The 5490-nt window shown below is 42.3% G+C and overlaps 1 protein-coding gene and 1 pseudogene across 1 annotated transcript in view; both read right to left on the bottom strand.

Annotated features, from left to right (window-relative positions):
- Positions 1-5490, bottom strand: part of LY86 (lymphocyte antigen 86) — a 77092-nt gene that overhangs the window by 9081 nt on the left and 62521 nt on the right. The window lies entirely within an intron of this gene.
- Positions 3211-4478, bottom strand: LOC105296781 (annotated as a pseudogene).

Genomic DNA, 5490 nt, shown 5'->3' on the forward strand with positions numbered 1-5490 from the left:
TGGTCAGAGAAGGCATCTCTAAGATGACATTTGAGCTAAGCCCCAAGAGAGGAGAATGCGGCAACCATTTAAAGAGCTTGGAGAAGAGAATTTCAGGGCACCGGATGTGGAAAAGAGTTTGGAAAGCTGGAAGGACAGAAGAGAGATGGGTGTGCTAAAGCATAGTGAACTAAAGGGCTTATGTTGAAAAGAGATGGAAAGATTGAGGGGAGACAGGTATTTCAGGACCTTGAGAACATGATAAGGAGAAAGGTGGTAAAAAGTCAAATGAAAAATATTTAATTTATGTTTTGAAGAAATCATTCTGCTGTGTGGAGAGGCCAGTCAATGGCTGAGGCAGAGGAGAGTTTTGGCTTGAGAATCTGGGTAGATGGGGGTGCTATTTACTGAGACTGGGGAACCTAGGGAGGAAGAAGTTTGTATGTGTGTGTGTGGTGATTAAAGGGCTCTATTTCTGGGGGGTGATTATTAAGGGTCCTTGAGAGCCATTGGATACATGAATCTGGAATTTTGGGGAAGAGGTCAGGGATGGAGCTATGAATATTGGAATCATTATCATGTATATGCTGATAAAACCATGGGACGAGGGTTAAATCATCAGGATGAGAACACCCTGCCCCCACCCAACCCCCCACCCAAGAAAATAGAATTAATAGATGGAGAAGGGAAAAGGGCTGGAACCACTCCTGAGGCCCTCTAACATTCAGGCATGGGGTAGAGAAGGAGACTCCAGCCAAAGAGACCAAGAAGGAATAGCCATGGAGTGAAAGGCAACCAAAAGGGGGATCAAAGAAACCAGGAGATGAATGTTCTTCTAAAAGGAGATTACGATCAACTGTGTCGAATGATGCTAACGGTTTAAGAAATATGCAGTAGATTTGGCAACATGGATGTCATTTAGTGATCATGACAAAAACAGAGAAGTGAGAACAAATGCCCAAATGGGGTCGGTTGAAGAGTGATATGGAGGTGAGGAAATAAAAAAAGTTTTGTTATAGAGAGAAGCAGAAAAAATAAATGACAAGTAGAGGAAGGTGTGGAGTTAAGAGTGGTTTGTTTCTTTATTTAAAATGAGAGATATTGCACCATTTTTGTCATTTGAAGATAATGGTCTTGTAGAGAGAGATTGAAGATGGGGAAGATAGAGAATAACTGAAGGAACGAAGTGTTTAAGAAGATGGGAGGGGAAGACTGCGTTTCAGAGAAGCATAAAGATTGCTCCCACAGTTATGGGAGAGAAAACAGAGCAGGACAGTAGGAAGATTTATAGACTGGCCAGTGGACCAATGGCAGAGCTGCAGTCTGATTACTTGTTTTCTCAGTGATGGTCATGGGCAAACATACGGTAGTTATCATGCACAGTAGGGAAGAAATTTACTTGAAAAATATAATAGGATTGCTATGCAGTATTGAGTGCTTTTTTGTTTGTGGCCATGAATTTAAAGATACTCTGGTCACCACAGATGTATATTTTCTCAGCCACAGTCAGTAGCTCTAATGCAAGAATAGAGAGAGTAGATGGTTAGATTGGAGTTTTGCTGGACAAAAATGATAAGGAGAGAAAGGCAAGACTACCTGGAATAGATACAGGGGAAAGCTTATAATAGGAGACCATGGAATCTAAGGAGAGTAAGGAAGAAAATGAAGGCAGGAATGGTTGATTGATAGTAATGCAGTAATGGAGTCAGTTGAAAGGAGTTTCCAGTATTTCAATCAAGGTCCTAGAATAAATGAGCTGGAAGGATATGGTGAAGCCAGAGAGCAGAAGGCTTGACACTAAGATTTCAGAAGTGGTGAATTTATTGCTGATGACAAGATGCAAGGTTGACATGAAAGACTGTGGTTGAAGTGGAATGATGCAAATGGTTGTTGAAAGTAAGGAGGTCAAGGAGCTGAGACATCATGGTGCTGGGTGGGCCATCCATGTTCATACTGAAGTCAGCAAGAAGGCTGGAAGCTTGCCCAGTTCCCAGATGGTGCTTGCCTCCTCTGTGATTCTCCAGCACTGTGCTGGGGAATTATAAGCAGAGTGGCTAAGAGCACAGACTCTGCGGCCAGACTATCTGGGCTGGGCTTGAATCCTGACTTTTCTTCATACTAACTGGGCAATCTCCTAACCTTTCTGTGCCTCATTTTCCTTATCAAGAAACGAGAGTGATGATAATATCTACCTCACAGGGTTGTTGTGAGCATCGAATGAGTTAAATACATTATAATAGCACTTATAATAGCACTTGCACACGGTAAGCACTCAGTAAGTGTTTGCCATTAATATATTCATTCACCGATCCACACTACTGGGCATCCATATAATACAGCTCAGGCACTATTCTAGGTGCTGGATACAATAGTAGACAATATTATGTGAACAATTTGAAGCATTGGCCACCCCGAATAGTGATCATTTGTATACAGGGCTGTTTCCTTCACTGGCCTGAGGGCCTTCTTGTTTGCATGGTTCCCAATACATTGCACAGAGTCTAACACACGACAGGGTGCCATATATGGTTATTGAATGAGGTCTTTGAATGAGCAGATTCAGTCAGGATATGGGTTTGGCAACCAACTTAGTTTTCGCTTCTGCTGTTATAACCCTCTACCTGCTGGAAGGGTCTAGGTCTGGGACGTGCTGACATAAGAGAGTGGATTAGGGAATGAGCCCTTCAGAGCAGCCAATCAGGTGATAAGTGTAGAGGGATGGTAAAGGAAAAGGAGGGTGAATACATGCTTATTGGTTTATTAATGGTGTTAGGTACTGAGCTCTTTTAAAGGCACAGCGATTTTCTGCTTCACACAGCACCTGACACGTAACAGCAGCTCAGTAAAGTTTTGGAGACAGACCAAGCTCTCCATTAGAAGGGCCTCTGGGCCAGGGACAGCACGGCTGGTGCATGAGCAACTGCCCATTTGGCACAATATCAGGAGCATGAGGATAATCCTCTTAAAAAGGCCTCTCCAGGGAAATCCGAGGTGGAACTTCTACCTGTAGGATAGACTTTGGCTTCTGTTAAATGTCCACATCCTCAACATATCTATCCTTTCTTTCCATGGTCAATCCTGGTTCTTTGCAAGGATAACATGCATACATGGTGTGTGCCAGATGAACAGCATTCCTATTTCATTGGACTATAGGTACTGGTCCATTCATTTTTATTTGAGTTTTTATTTATATTTTTGGCAGGGACCCGAAACCATCTTTTATTACAAATTTTAACCATCCAGAGACCAGGGAGTGGTGTGGCGGGAAGTGAACCAGGTGTAGTATGGCAGGTTGGCTTTCTTCTTGGCCTACACCTCCAGGATGCTCTCCATGTAGTCCTTGTGGGTGAGCTCTGTGGCATCCCTGCATAGTATGACCATGCCCACCTCCACACAAGCCTTGCACTGGGCCAGCTCCTCATGGTTCACATCAGGACAGAAGTTCATCTTTTGGGCATGGATCTACATGACTCTGGTCCAACGTCCTCGTTGGGTTTTGGGAACTCAATCTTTCAGTGTAGGAGGCCTGAGTAGGCGGGGTCCAGGATGTTAGTCGCCATTAGTAGCTGCAGTTATCTTATTTGAGTGTTGGACTGGAACTCATCCAGCTGGTTCAGAAGCTATAACATCGTCCTCTGCACCTCCCAGTTCCTGGCCTTCTCACTGTCAAAGTGCTTGGTGCCAATGCATCCAGCTCATCAATGAAGATGGTGGAAGGAGCTTTCTCCTTGGTCCCAGACCAGTTTGGTACCATCCTTAATGAATATCTACACAAGCTGGAAGCCAATCAGCTGCAAGAAAGTGGCCTTCGTTCGTGCAGCACAGGCCTGGCCAGCAGGATCTTCCCTGTAACCCAGGTGTCCATACAGCAGCACCTTCTTTGGAGGGTGGATCCTCAAGTTCTCAAACTTCTCCTTGTGGCTAATTAGCAGGACAATGGCCTCCACCAGCTCCTGAATCTGCGTGTTCGGGCCCCTGATTTCACTGTATTGTTCCATGGGCCTGTTGTCCACCTCCATGGCCTTCACCCGTGAGTCGTACTCTGTGGGTAGGGTCATATGAGTCTAGGATCAAAGAGGAGTTTTTGTTTACACCCTCCAAGTCTCCTGGCTTCATTTTTTCAGCATCCGCCAACCTAATCACAGGCAGGAAGTATGTCTGTCATGTAGAGGTTTTGATCACTGCATATTTGCTTTTCCTCTGGAAGTTTAGGTCAATATTGACGTCCTCCTCCTTTTGGTCATTGAGATCAATATCCAAAAGTTCGATGATATTGGAGACAAGATATGGCAGGGTTTGCTCACTTTTATTTTCTCACTGTTCTCTTTGATTTTGTCATTCATGGCTTGGAGTTAATGGGTAACTTGTAACATTTCAGTCTTCATAATCTTGAATTTACTGTCCAGCATCTGTGTGCACTGGATAATCTCTTATGAGCACATCCTGAGTACCTCTTCCTGAATTCCATCTTGCTCAGCTTCATCCCACAAGGTCACCATCTTCTGCCAAGGTCCATTCATTTTTAAAAGGAAATACAAATTTGGTTGTCGATATAAATAGTTTTATTGGAAACGACTGAACTGTATGATATGGTATTAGAAATTGAGGTGTTAACGTTCTGGACCCTATCCTTGAGAATCTTCCAGTGCAAAATTGGTGCAGCCACTAAGGAAACAGTATGGAGGTTCCTCAAAAAATTAAAAATTGAACTACTTTATGACCCATTTCTCGGTATTTATCCAAAGAAACCCAAAACACTATTTCAAAAAGACAAGGGCATCCCTATGTTCTTTGCAGCATTATTTACAATAGCGAAAATATGGAAGCAGCCTAAGTCCCTCAATAGATGAGTAAATAAAGATGCGATAATATACACAATGCAATATTACTCAGCCATAAAAAAAGTGAAACCTTACCATTTGCAGCAACATGGACCTAGAAGTTATTATACTAAGTAAAATAAGTCAGACAGAGAATGACAAATATCACATGACTTTACTTGTATGTGGAATCTAAAAACAAAATAAACAAACAAAACAGAAACAGACTCATGGATACAGAGAACAGACTGATGGTTGCCACATGAGAGGGGTGTTGGAGGACTGAGTGAAAATGTGAAGGGATTAAGAAGTACAAATTGGAAGTTACAAAATAGTCACAGGGATGTAAAGTACAGCATAGGGAATACAGTTAATATTATCATGATAACTATGTATGGCATAAGATGGGTACTAGATTTATTGTGGGGATCACTTTTTAAGTTATATAAATGTCTATCCACTGTGCTATACATCTGAAACTAATATAATATTATATGTAACTGTAATTGAAAAAAAATCTTAAAAAATAAACAAATAGTAACTATGTGGTGATAAAAAAAAAACCTCTCAGTGCACCTGGAGAAGATACAAAAAACTAAGCTATAAAGAAAGTTAATTGTATGAAGAGGGAGTGGTATGTGTGGGCAGTGTATATAACAAGTGCAAAGGGTTCAGAGGGGCTGCCTGGGAT

The sequence above is a fragment of the Pteropus vampyrus genome, unplaced genomic scaffold (assembly GCF_000151845.1).
Source record: "Pteropus vampyrus isolate Shadow unplaced genomic scaffold, Pvam_2.0 Scaffold129, whole genome shotgun sequence".
NCBI lineage: Eukaryota > Metazoa > Chordata > Mammalia > Chiroptera > Pteropodidae > Pteropus > Pteropus vampyrus.